The 11948-nt window shown below is 40.4% G+C and overlaps 1 protein-coding gene across 1 annotated transcript in view; it reads left to right on the top strand.

The window, feature by feature from the left end:
* Positions 1–378: 378 nt before the first annotated feature.
* LOC124257335 (BTB/POZ domain-containing protein 6-like) overlaps positions 379–11948 on the top strand; it is a 28450-nt gene continuing 16880 nt past the window's right edge. Inside the window, exons 1-2 of the mRNA XM_046691371.1 lie at positions 379–456; positions 784–834. The gene's annotated coding sequence lies outside the window, so the exon portion shown is untranslated. The remainder of the gene's footprint in view (positions 457–783; positions 835–11948) is intronic.

Here is an 11948-nt window from a genome sequence, read left to right as displayed (position 1 = left end):
TTTGATGATGACATCCGTAAACAACATCATTCTACTGACGGTAGCTGACGGTAGCTGGTCTACTAGCTTCCTGTACATCTGTATATATACTGTACTGTTCACCATTACCATCATCCACTCGAAGAAGGGGCACGAACTAGCCCAGAAACGTTGTGAAAAATAAATCAAGAAGTTGTTATCCATAAGATTTGTCTTGTATTACTACACCAACTTCTAAATGCCTTTGAAGAATTTCGTATATGGGAGGATTGGGTTGGGGGTAGGTGGGGTTGGGTGTTAATCTGGCCTTATCATACGTTAATCACAGAGTTCTCCTTCGTTTGATATTAAATAAAGCGCACGTAAAATACATTGATTAAACGGAAGTCGGGTCAAACCGAAACGAGGATTACAGGTATCCGACAGGTGAAAGTTGCTCTCGCCGTCTCTGTTTTCAAACCATCTGTACCAGCTCAGGTAAGTTGTACACTGTACGTACATCTGTACATAACGATGATTTTTCTAGTGTACAGTGTGTGGTGGTATAGACTAGACAGATATGTGGATGTTGATGACACGACCACACCATAATGATATATACAACTGTAAGAGGACTCACTCCGTGGGGAGACACAGTAGCGGGATAGCTGTGTACGTCAGGAAGTGTGTATCTACACCGTGCCAGTCAAAGATACATAAGTCACATAGTTGTCCTTCGTTTGATAGTAAATAAAGCGCACGTACAGTACACTGATTAAACGGAAGTCGGGTCAAACCAAAACTAGGATTACATTTATCCAACAGGTGAAAGTTGCTCTTTCCCTCTCTGTGTTCAAACCATCTGTACCAGCTCAGGTAAGTTGTACACTGTACTTACATCTGTGCAGAACAAAAAGAAAATATAGAGTACACTGTACACAGTTTCGTACCGTTTCAACAAAATCAATTAGCGAAGCCTATGGCACAGAGAGACGTTTTTATTTGTTAAAGACTGGTGTTGACATTCCTATGCGCTTTATTTTAGCGCTGAAATACCAGGAAGTGAAATTGTAAGTTATCGTGACATGATGGATCATGGATGATTTCCGAACGCTAATAAAAAAAGGTAACGATTCCATTTCGGAACAAAAACAGATAAATGTAAATGTGCAATATTCATTGCAATGTGACTGTTTTTCTCTTTGTACTCGTACAGTACTATGGATGTATCAGGTGATGGCACAACGGTATTAACCTTTCATAGATATTGATATACCGCTATCTTACATGTGCAACATTCAATGCATTATGAATGCTTTCTCACGCTGTATTGGAGAAGCACTATAAAAGGACCAGGTAAATGCACTGCTGTATCAAAAAGCATTCCAGCCATGCGATTATAATTTGTTGTCACATCCCCTATGGCCTAAAAAGCCTCGGTTTTTGTGTATAGTTCTGACGACACAAACATGAAGTCCTCTTTCCTAGTACTACTACTGGTAATATTATCAAATATAACAATGCAACTTTGTAAATGAAATTGTTCTTTATTAAAACAAACAGCTGCCAATGAATATAGCCACCTTGTATCAACTGTAACCCTGGTATACTGAAATAAAAGATGAAAAAAAAAATGTTTACATATCAATGCACGAGTGTCACTATGGCAGCACAAAATAGAGTGACAGCATAAACTTCAGGTGATATAATACAAGAGCAGTGATGATAGAAACATAATAGTAGCTGACAGTAGCCCATCCTGGAAGTAGGGGCTCGATAGCGTATCAAGGGTTAATGATCAGCAGTAGTAGTAGGTGTCCCCATACCCGGAAAACGTCCAAGCGTTATTCATCTACATTCGGCAAAATCGAAACAGCTTTGATCTCTCGGGAGCGCGACCGCCCACACCCACAAAGTAAATAATCCCATCCCGGTAAGTAAATAAATACCCCGCGCCCGATGTAGCGGCTCGCCGGTAATACTCGCGCGCGCGCGAGGAGCAAACATACCCCACCACCCCGTTGCATATCCATTGTCCGCAAGGTTCTCCCTCGACCACAATCGGTCAACATCGTTTTCTTGACCACGACATCGAGTCGAGTCTCTCTCTCTCTCTCTCTTGACCATGCATATTGTCTAATTCCTCTTTGATTTTCCAAAACCGCTCAGCTTCGCGCATCCTTATCCATTTAAAGGTGAAATGAACACTAAATGTCCGTCACGTACTCTCTGCCTCGAGAAAATCTCTTTAAGTGAATGTTGTCGTATTCTATTGTCTTCAAAGCTGGAAGGGACTTTTCACTTCTTAATTTTACGTTCTATAACGTTTACCTATCCCGAGAAAATACGAGTTAAATACCCGTGAACATCGACTTTTTCGCCACATTGTCTGTTTTGCAGCAGACGCATCATGAATTCACACGACCAAGTGCTTTGGTTTATCACTTTCATCCTAGAAAATTGTTGTTCGGGATGGCTGCAACACCCGTTAATACGCGACGCGTACTTCGGGAACGAGGAAGTGCGAGGGGCGCTTCTTCGGTTTTATCCTGAAGTGGTAGGGTGGAATATTTCACCTTACGAAGTTTTCACCGAGTGAGTGTAAAAGTAACATTTTATGTAATGCGTGACTTAAAACACAACATCCCACCGCGCAGCATGGAAGAGTTATTGTCAATGTTTATTAGGTCTTCAGACGAAAGTCTGGAAGACCTACTGTTATCATCCGAATATTCTTATTATTATTTGTACAGATTTTGTACCCGCTCCCCTGACCTAACCGCTTGGTCGATCTTCATGAAACTTTCAGGGATGATAACCTGTATACTGCAATTGATACAATGTTGAGAAAATCCCGACTTCCGGCTTCCGGTAAGGGGGCAGAGAACCCAAAATGTTGAAATCTTTACACCTCAATAGCTCCACAACTATAAGAGATAAATGGACCAAATTTTCACTCAATGTAGACAACATCATTCCCCATCGATTAAATACATAGCAAATATTGGCCGGCAGGTCAAATTTTCCGCAATTTTGAAAAAACTGAATTTTTTGCCGATTCCCGCGTTTTGACGGTGCCTGTCTTTAAAATCTTCTTCTCCAGAACGGCATATAGTTCAATCGATACACCGTTGGAAAACCTATACTCTGGACACCTTAATTTGTTCAAGGCATGTTGATATCTTGAAGAGTTTGGGAGTTATAGCCCTTGGAAGTCGGTGAATTTTCTAAGCCGCATTTTCATACGGTTAAGAAGAAGGACTCAACTCTGCGAAAAATCAATGGATTCCATTTTTCTAAGTACCAACCTGTAGGTAATTGAATGGGAAACATTTCTGCTTCACATCATGGTTATGTAAAATCAATAATAACGTCAACATTACGACACAAACACAGTCTTCGCGATTTCGCCTGTGTTCTGCTCCTGAACGGCAAATAGTACAATAGTGTTCTATATATCGTTTTAAAGCCCACACTCCGGACTACTTAGGTTGTTCAATGCATGTCGATATCTTGAATAATGTCGGAGTTATTACCCTTGGAAGTTAGTCAATTTTTGGCCAAACGCATTTTTATAGGGTTCACAGCTCTGCGAAAATGGATTTCATGTTTGAAGGTACCAAACTGTAGACAATGAAATGTGGAACAATTTTGCTTCACATTATTATTATGTAAAAGTCAATAGTTACGCCACAATTAGGCCACAAACAGGGAGGGACATTAGGATTTCGCATTTTTTCAGTTGTGACAGTTGTGAGATAGCTGGAGGAAGTGTCGTAAAATCTAGCAACACTGCCGACGTCCTGGTTTCCAGTGCCCACAGAAATGGTTCCTTCTTTACAGGCCGTAGTCCCGCTGTTCTTAGGTTTACATTCAAAAGAATTAGTGTTCTGGAATTGCCAGGATACGATCTCTCCAGCAGTGTGTTTACCAGCCTCACAGTGAGAAGAATATGCTTGACTTTTTGACCACAACAAAGTCTGCAACATTTACCAGTAATGTATCTTATAGTATATGCTTCCTATAAGGGTTGAGTTGAGTTGGGCTTTACGTCACATCGGCATTATTCCAGCAAAAACACTACCACTGCAAAGCGTGGTCCACATGCAAATATGGGAGACGATGTGAATTTCACCGACAGATGTAATTGACAGTGACAAGGAGCTGTCAAATCTTTGCTGAAACGTCATTCAATGCCCAAAGAAATAGTTGCCCTTGAATTGGCCTTTACATTACATCGGCATTATCCTACCCGTACAGCGCCGAGAACAAGTTTGCATTAATAAACACGGCAAATACAGAGTAAGAAATGAGTTTTATTTCAAATTTTTGAATGGGTGTTTAACAAATCCACTCTATATACACACATAAATCTATGTTGTTTCACAAGTGCAGTATATGCATACACGTTTATGCGTCAGATACCTAGGATGGTGGCGATTCCAGAACACTAATCGTTTAAACAGTATACCCAAGGAGAGCGGAGCTACGGTCAGTTAAAGAGAGAACTATATCTTCTGTGGGAACTACTTGAAAGCTACATGACCCGGCTGCATTTCACCGATCCGCTCTCGTGTCAAAAACATGTTTAGCCTGCGTTTTGGACGCTTTCTAGCACTTCAATACACTTCAACACCCGTAACTCCGAGGGTTAAAATGGACGGTCCAGCTGACGTCAAAAGAAACGGTACAAGTAAAGGTAGCCACGGGGAGTGTATGAGGAGGTCTGAAGACCGTCAGTATTGCCCTGGAGGCAATCCTAGTTATTATTATTATTATATTATACATAATAATTATTATTATATATTATTATTCCACCGTATTTGTACCATTCCTACAAAAGAGTCTTGAAGTTGTTTCTGCGTCTCAAACCTCGTTGGAAGAACTTGTGGAAGAGTTCTCATTGTGGAGCACTAATCTTCGTTAAAAAACTCAAATGAGGGACTCGCTGCGCGCTCTACGCATATTATTGACTCGACAGACGACATGACTGACACTAAATAATATCCGCGTTGTACATGTTCAACCTCGGAATGGTTCATAGCGACATCATATAGGAATAAATAACTATATTACACTTCATCAATTATATAATGGACAGCATGTATCTATATAATGTATATATATGATCTCTGTGTGTGTGTGTATTATTCTGTTGGAATATGTATAACACCTTCACGGCCTTCAACGAGTGTGACTGAACCAATTGAATATTACAAGTTACTGACTGTGAAGAATGCGAATGGAGTGAACAAAATGGGTTTATAGCAATATTCCAGCTTTATCGCGCACGGAAGTCCCTTTAAGGACCTTATCTCGTGAATACAAAACGCTTCAAATCTAGCCGGATAACTTGTGTGAGGAGTTCACAACACGGATGACCCCAAATTTCGGTTACACCTCAGGTGCTCCGACCATATATAATACGACATAATCACCAAAGAGTAGAGTTGGTCTTTACGTCGCAACAGAATTCCAGAGGGACCCGTGACAATAAACATCAGAGCGGACGCCGTGTTGAATAGTTTCATTGCAAATTAACAATGAGGCGGCCTGTTATGTATTCATTCTTTCTACACAATGACCACTACGGATATAACTGATTGATGTGTACAATAAAAGCTAAGGTTAAATAATTGTTGTAAGTATACAAACTCATTGATTGTCTTATAAATGGTTTATTATCTTGATTATTTGGATATACACATTATTAACGACATGAACATTAACATGAACTAATGATGGACAACTTTGTAAAAATGTAAGTCATTATTATACCGGACGGATACTGTAGGAATGATGATGATGATGATGGATGATAGACATGATGAAAAGTAAAGAACGAAACATGTTGGAGAAAAGGCATTCTGTTTTTTATTTATCTATGCAATATTTATGACTGAACACCTGTTCTACTTTGTAAAATTTTTGCATATATATAAAGAAATAGCGAAGTCTGCTAACCGCGCGCTGGGATTGGTGATGGGTAAGTTTAAGTCCGTGAGAGGCATGGCTTATAACGTCTTTAATACGTTGTACAACAACTTAGTGCAACCTATTCTCTCTTACGGTGCAGCACTCTGGGAAACTAAGGATTTAATTGTATAAGTGCAGTACAGAACCGTGCTTGTAGATGTTTCATTGGCGTAAATAACAAAACCCCTAATTTGGCAGTAAGGGGTGATATGGGATGGACTAGTACTTTGTCAAAACAAAGAACAGAGTATTACGTTTTTGGGTTAAGTTGCACCGCATGGGACCTGACAGATTGTCTTCTGTTATTAGCAGCTGGTCACGACGTTTAGCCAAATCATGGGATAACACAGTGTAATCTTTATTACAATCGCTGCAACTCCCAATGCATAACATGCTACACATGCCTAGTAGCGAATTGACTTTGTCATGTCAACATATACAGTTGTTAGATCATCAGGAGTGGCTACGGGAATTGTGGAATGACCAGGGTAATCCCAACGGTAATAAGTTACGCACATATAGACAGTTTAAGTACACTGTTACTCCAGAACCGTACATAACTGCTATACTGCCCGGATGACACCGTAGCGTTCTAGGTAAACTTCGCTGTGGCACACTTCCATTAGAAACAGAACGTGGTAGATTTTCTCGTCCTGCGACGCCACTTGCAGACAGGCTTTGTCGACACTGTAGTAGTCCATTTCTTAGTTAGCTGTCCTTATTATTCTGATCTTCGGTATGATCTGTTTAGAAAAACTAGTATCTTGTACCCAAATTTTGCTCAGTTATCAAACACTGAACAAGCTACACTCCTCTTACAAACAGAAATTATTGTCGCTTTAGTTAGCCGTATGTACCGGCGTAAGCTATCATCCCTATAAATTTCTTTCTTTTTCCTTAGGTCTTTCATATGAGTGATACTCCTTAATGTTGTAATCTTATATTTTATACATTTTCATAGCACAAGAATTTATGGTTATAAATACTCTCCGTGGGTGGCAAGTCATAATAATTCTGTTTACTCATTTGCGACTCTGGAGAGGATAGTCCTCACTTAGTTGGTAAATACACCCCCGGTTCGCTTTTGTACCCATTATGAACCAAACACTACACTCACTGAGTATTTCGCACGACTAGCAAACAGACGCACATACGAACGGAGCCAGCTCGTAACTTCAAAAGCATACCAATGGTTTCTTGTGACTATATATATACATACGATAATCATCATAGTCATCCCTACAGACATGGCCGAGGAACGGGGACCTAAAACACCTGTTGCTAAGAAAGCGCCATTCCCATCGACTTCTACTAATGATGAAGATGATGCGGCGATTGAAGCGAAATCGTGTAACAATCGCAAACGCGGGGTGGGAGAAGATGAGAAGAAGCGTTCCATCAAACAAAGAAAAAAGGTAAAATGGATCAATCTCTCGGACGACGAAGAAAGAGATGACGCGCAGATGCTCGTGAGATGTTCAAGTTCCGATGCCGAAGAGACATTGTCATTGCCCGACATCACCGTCGATACAGATAGCGATTTATCCAGCGATGATTCCGATGTCGAGGATGACGAACAGGACTACGGTGATTATCACAAATTGAAAAACACCATCTCGAATACGATTTTGGTGAAAATCAAACGATCCACCAATATGATACACATCAAGAAGGAAACTGCCGATGGAAAAATCAGGAAACTTCGGTTTCCTGTGATTCTTTTCGACAAGGTAAGATAAAACTGTAAATATTATGTAAGTTTATGAAGTATCTGGTGACGGAGTTCGAATATAGCACATCCCGTAAGTGTTTTATATCGCTCATGGTTACAATGCAGATTGGTTATTTGGTCGCGGAATGAGAGCACGCTTTCAATTATTGTTAATATATTGTAGGTGTATTTAGCATATGCAAAACTCAGTAATTACATATCAGTAATCCACAAATGTTATGACTTGCGTGTTATTAAAGTAATGTCGTGGGTTGTTTGTTCACGAAATGATTGAGAAGTTCGACTCAATATTTATGACGTCTTATTTATTTATATTACCTTAACACCCTATAAATACATATTATCTATCTTATTACAGTTTTTCGCAAGAGTCGTCGCGATGAAAATGCTGTTCAGTCGCTACAAGAAGAAGTATAAGACCAAGTTCGAGGTGCAAGATATTCAACCTTATCCTCTCTCCAAACGTCCGTGGTATAAGGCTACGTTCGTTAAGCTGTCCAACTTCTGGTTCGTCGATATACGATGCTTTACCGGAAATCAGGGAGATCGTTCCGAAAAGAAGAACGGAATCTATTTCCCCGTGGAAGACTACTTTGACACTCTCACATTTCTGCGTAAACGACTAAACAAGAAACATGGCGGACAGAAATAAGCGAAAGAAGAAAGGACAGAAAACATACCGATGTCGAATTTGTAATCAGTTGGTGAAGGGACATATTGCATTTAATCTCCATTTTGTAGAATGTAGTTGCGTTGAAAGACGTTACTTCCAGTGTGTGTTGTGTCAATGTAAGTTCAATAAGCGGAAACAATTTATTCATCATATTAATCAGTGTATAGCATGTCTCAAGGCTAAAAAACACCAGATGTCGAGTAGCACGCAACGTAGACAACAACAACAACAACAACGACTTCTTCCTCAGCGATGCGGAGTGGAGGGACCCTACTTATGCGATGTATGCGGATTAATATTTGGCGACAGGGACGGTGAAGCGTTTCAGCAACACAGAGCACTGTGTAGTGACAGAATCATTGCTAAAGAGGATGAAGACGCGGACCACGTGTCCTATAGTTGTCCATTGTGTTACAAACATTTCCTAACACGAACTAAGTTTAATAGACACATTAGACTATGTGAAAAGGACATTTCTAAAAAATATCTATGTGAGCGATGCGGTGACCTTGGAGATACTATGACCTTCGTACAACATCATCAAGGAGGGTGTCAAAAGCAGGGTAACGACGCCAACAAATATCTATGTGAATGGTGCGGTGACCTTGGAGATACTAAGACCGCACAACATCATCAAGGAGGATGTCAAAAACAGGGGAACAACGCCTCCGATGAAATGAACAAAGTGAAAAACCGTCGCGTTAAGTGCCGCACGTGTCAACAAACGTTTCATAATCGCAAACTACTATGGCGTCACCAACGTCGGAAGCATCACGGGAGGGGTGGAGATCGACTTCACCCAGAGCCTTGGGACATGCATGACGAGAGAAGACCTTGGACAGATGAAGATGGAGTGGTTGTGGATGAACCACTCCAGGACACGTACAACACTCACAGAGACATCATATTACGTGTACACGACAATTTGGAGTCCGGTGGGAACAACATTGTTCACACTTATAATTTCCCATTAACGGGTAACGAGGACCACGAATCATTAGACTTTCGGGAGCAATTGACTTATATTTTTCAAAATGAAAATAATTCGTTTAAAGTGAATCTCTCTTTCGGAATTATTTTGAGGCACATTGAGAGCGGTGAGTACAGGTATTTTATACCTTATCGAAACACGTTTATGTTTGATACTCCTCCGCTTATTTCTAATTTCAAATCACTGCTCCGCATTGCTAGGAGAATGCAAATGAAAAGTATCAATGATCATATTCTTCAAGCAAGACCGAACACTAAATGGAGACCCGTGTTTGTCACCAACGTGACCTATTGGGTGTATAGAACGAATTACGTCTTAGGGAGTCAGCCGAAAGTTGCATTACCGAGATGGTTAAAATTGAAACGATCTGTTCTGTTCACTAAGAACTATCAGGTTGATTGTTTATGTGCTTTTAGATGTTTGAGTCATCACCGAACATTTCATTCTACGGGTCAACGTTTTGCTCCCAAAAAGAGTTCGATTCTAAAGTTGTTTGAGGTATGGGTGCGGGCTAACGAAAAAGAAGGACGGAAAATATCTCTGCAGTCCTTTCGGGGTTTGAAAGTTCCCGATGATGTGCCCCTTTTTGAAAAAACATTTAATGTTCGAGTCAATATATTTCGCCTGTGCAACGAGGGGAATTCATGCGTGGCGTTATACCTCTCAAAACGGAAACCCGCAACTCGAGTTTCCACTCTTAACATGGACTGCTACGAGAATCACCTCTCTTACATCACTAATTTGCAAGCTTATACCAAGAGATATAAATGTCGTCAATGCGATATATGTTTTCCACGAGCCCGATGCTGTAGGCGACACGAGAGGACTCATTGTTCTCAGAGGAGCAAAATTAAATACCCGGTGGTTATTATTCTCCTTCGAGAAATATTTTTGACGAACTTCAGGAAGAATGCAATATTCTTGTGCCGGAGAAAGACAGACTTTACGAATATCATGCCATGTTTGACGGTGAGGCTTTGCTGCTGCGACAACAGAATGAAGAGGGTGGAAGCACATCGCAGTTCTCCTCTACAGAATGGATGGCGAAACATCACCCTATATCAATTTCAATTTGTTCCAATGTACCGGGTTATGAAGACGCTAAATGCGTTATTTCTTCCGACACGAATTCTCTTTTACGGGAATCTATCGACTACCTGTCTCTCGTTGCTGACAAAGCGGAACAATTAACTCGTATTAAACTTGCTCCTGCACTGAGCGAATTACGTAATCATGTAGAGGAATTACGTCATCGCAGAGGATTGATTAACGCGTCTGGAAGAGTGACGCGGGTAGGGAGGAGGAGGGAGAAGAAGAAGAAGAAGAAGAAGAAGACATTTCTCCTGCAATGCGCATTCGATTATCTAAACCAAATGTTTACCGAGACTTGATACAGCGTTTAGAACAAACATCCAAAATTAGTGTCAACTACAATGAATGGGGAGATATCTCTGAAAATGATGTTATGTGCTCGATAACAGAACAGTCAAACTCCTCATGGTCGGATATTGATGAAAAACATTACAGGAGGATGAACCTCTTAAGCAGAAAGATGGATCAATATTGTGCTCAACTCCCGGTTTTAGGATTTAACAGCGAAGTACGATCTGAATTTGTGGAAAAGCAAACTGGCGAGGGCATTGAATATTGTTGACCAGAACCGAGGTAATTTTGTCATAAAAAGAAATAACCAATACGTGTGTATTGCTAACGAGAAGTTTAGAATATTGGACCTTTGCCAATATCTACCACCTGGAACGAGTTATGACAAATTTCTAAAAATCTTCAAGATTGGTCAATCCAAAGGATTTTTCTGTTATGAATATTTCGACAGCGAATCGAGGTTGCAGGAAACTGCGCTCCCTCCCATCCACGCGTTTTGGTCATCGCTAAAAAATGTAAACACCCTTGAAGACTCGAATAGCCGAAGATATGAGGAATACGTTAAAAAACATCCTGAGATGGGAGAAAAGGAGGTTTTGAGGGAATTAAAACTGGAAAAGGTGCCCGCGACAATGGAAGATAACTATAGCTATCTTCAAACCATTTGGAAAGCTAATAATATGAAAACGCTCAAAGATTTTTCTGATTTGGTACAACAATTTAGACGTCCAACCGGGAATTGAGGCTATTAATATGTTGAAACAGTTTTATTGGACAGAAACCAGAATAGACATTTTCAAGGAAGCCGTCTCCGTGCCTGGAATTGCTAGAAAATTGATATTTCGTTCGGCATTAGACATGAGCATAAACTTTGCGCTGTTCGGTGAAGGCGATAGCGATCTCTGTGAAACAGTGAAACAAGGCATCTGCGGAGGACCGTCGATTATATTTACTCGTCATCACTGTCGAGGGAAAACGTATATACGTGGTAACCCGGATAAGATGTGTCAAAAATGTATAGGACTTGATTGTAATGCATTGTATTTATACTGTTTGTCTTTGGATATGCCTACAGGGTATTTTGTGCGATGGTTACCAGAACACCAATCATGTAATCAGTTTCGTCACAGAAAATCTGACCGATACACTCTAAGTTATGATTGGTTAGATTGGGAGGCGCAAAAAAAGAGGACGACCCTTAATCCATAAAATGAACTCGGGACATGAAAAACGAA

Source organism: Haliotis rubra, unplaced genomic scaffold (genome assembly GCF_003918875.1).
Source record: "Haliotis rubra isolate DU_JTF1 unplaced genomic scaffold, ASM391887v1 Scf659, whole genome shotgun sequence".
Lineage (NCBI taxonomy): Eukaryota > Metazoa > Mollusca > Gastropoda > Lepetellida > Haliotidae > Haliotis > Haliotis rubra.
The sequence above is the reverse complement of the archived record's forward strand: the minus strand, read 5'-3'. Positions and strand labels throughout refer to the sequence as shown.